Source organism: Myotis davidii, unplaced genomic scaffold (genome assembly GCF_000327345.1).
Source record: "Myotis davidii unplaced genomic scaffold, ASM32734v1 scaffold1497, whole genome shotgun sequence".
Classification (NCBI taxonomy): Eukaryota; Metazoa; Chordata; class Mammalia; order Chiroptera; family Vespertilionidae; genus Myotis; species Myotis davidii.
In genome coordinates this window covers 165,759-168,419 of record NW_006290147.1, presented here as the reverse complement: position 1 = coordinate 168,419, position 2,661 = coordinate 165,759, and the positions used below count along the sequence as shown (strand labels likewise).

The 2,661-nt window shown below is 38.1% G+C and overlaps 1 pseudogene; it reads right to left on the bottom strand.

The window, feature by feature from the left end:
• LOC102765391 overlaps positions 1–2,661 on the bottom strand; it is a 33,785-nt pseudogene that overhangs the window by 28,462 nt on the left and 2,662 nt on the right.

Here is a 2,661-nt window from a genome sequence, read left to right as displayed (position 1 = left end):
TAGAGAAGAAAACTGATGCTGGTTTTCCTCTTAAGGCCTTCTTCTTTTTTGGCATCTTAAGGAGTTGTTTTTCCTGTTTTCTCCACTGTCTGATAATACAGACAGTGGTCAAAATTGTCTCTCTGCAGCTCTATTCCCATGCTCTTTTGCATAGCTGATTACATTTAGTTTGAATTTTACAGAGTAAGACAATCACTTACCAGTATTTATCTTTTTTTTTTTTTTTGACATCTTTATGGGCTCAGAATGCTCAGGTCCCTGTTGCATCTGCGCACCCTCCACCTCCACCTCCAATTATGGCATCAGCTGATGTCAGTAACAATAAGGCTCCTGATTGGAGGAAGCCTGTTTGACAAGGAATGGGCAGCTCCGTACTTGCAGGGCTCCCTCCTAGGCTGACTTCTGTGTATAAGACGCCCTTCAAATTTCAGTCTAAGGATTTTAGGAAAAAATAGTGTCTTTCATCCCAAAATTTACCATATCCTCACACAGAAAAATGCCACAAATATGATTATAGGTAAAGATAACCACATCCTTAAAAATAAATTTGGATCTCCATCCATGCAGGTGACGACACAGCATAAGACAGAAGGAAAAACAAAACAAAACAAGAAAAAGTCAATTTAGCCTTCCTAATTTTAAATAGTGAACAAATTCACTTAATTAAGAATAAAATAATAGAGAATCCAAAACATCTGACTTGGTGTTGGAAGGTAGAAAATAAAAGGAAAGAATAATACCCCAATCAGAATGAATGGGCAGCAAACTAAAGCCCTAAATACCTGAATGATGGAGCTGTTTACAGTCCACATTTCAATGCTTAAGAATGCTGGCCCAGTATATTGATTTTAATATAAACATAGCTATTGTTGATATAGTCTTTTGTAACAAATTTAGGTAAAAGTGAACTGAAATTTTTTCGTTAGGTCATTTATTACTGTTTTGGAATATTAAGAGACAACCCAAATGAATGGGACTTTGGGGATCATTAGCTATCATATCAATAGAGCTGAAGTTTGGACTTAATATATGTAGTTGTAGATAGTTTTTTTATGCTATGTACAGGAATGATAAATGATAAATTATTTATGTGAAAGAAGGGCTAATCATAACTGTATGTATAATATTAATATAGTTTTCTCATGAATAAAATTCCAAATAAACAGAATGAAATGTCCTTTGAAATGGAATATAATGAAACTTGCCTCAGATAACTTTAAATATGCATTATATTAATCCCAATATAAAAATTTCATGACCTATTCCCACACCTGCTTAGCTTCATTAGCACATACAGAGTGTACATCTGTTCTGATAAACATTCTGAGGTACCAGTCCGGGTAAACAGCACACATGAATTTATAAGCCTGGCAGAGTCCCAGTTCCAAGTGGTTTTAAATTATTAAAAACATAAAATGTTTAGGTAGATTTTACATCTATACTTATGTACATTAAAAAGATGGTCTTTAAACATATTTATTTTGTGAGGAAATAGGAGGAAAAAAAATCTCCAAATATTGATGTTACATGTTTTGATCAACAACCCTCTATTATTATATTGATCTTATAAAAGAATAAATCTAATCTAAAGCCTAATGAAAATGGAATGAAATGAAAATATGTAGGACACTGAGAAAATCTAATTTCTCCTATTGAAATTCAGCCTCTGTTATGTACCTTTTGAGAGACAGAGGAAGTAAACTCACAGCATTACAAAGCCTCTACTTAGACTGTCTTCTTATGTAAATTTAAATTTGGAGAATGTTTCCAGAAAATTCTGAGTGATTTCAATAATGATGAAAGTTTAACTACATTGGGGGTAGGGGTGGGGAATTGGAGTAGGGGTGTGGAACATGAGAAACAATCTAATCTAGGTAGGCCAAATATAGGGTGAACCGAAAAATGTACATACACACTTTGAATATAAAGGCAGTGTTTATTAAAATGCATTTCATTTTCAAAATTGAGCTATTAGCTGTTAAAATATGTATACACTTTTTGGACACCCTGTATAAGAATAATAATGAATTTTAACTACACTAAAAAAGGAAACAAAAGTTATGATTTTAGCAAATCATTCATCAGAACTGAGTAGAAACACCAAGAGGTTTAGGAACCAGAGACTGTATCAAACTACTAGTGTCCCATTGCACAGATTCATGCACATTGAAAGGAAATTAATTAGAAGAAATATTTTAGAGCGTGCTGGCCACGGGTGGGTGTTCTGGCTGGTCGTTCTTATCACCTACTGGCCCGTCGGTGCTCCCAACAAGAAGGACTGAATGTGGCGCTTCTCTGTCCGGGGCTCCTGGGCACAGTCTGAGGCGGCTGACAGCGGGTTGTTGCTGATCCCTTTGAGGTCAGGATGCAATTTCTGTAAGAAAGTAAGAAACCCAAGGATCTGGAAAGATAATTGAACAAAACTCAGAGATAAGAGGTTGGCGGCGGCGGCGGCTGCGTTTTGGAGGGGCACCCAGAGAGAAAGTCCTTGTGCTGACACACTGGGTCTCTGTAGAGCCGGGCCATGGCGGTGGCCGAGTCCTGGAAGAGACTCCGCAGCTTCTGTGGCTTGTGCTTGGGCTGCGCCCCAGCCGCCGCGGCCTCCTGCAGCTCCCGGGGCAGCCGCTCCCGCCCGGCCCCGGCCAGGCACTCGCTCCCACT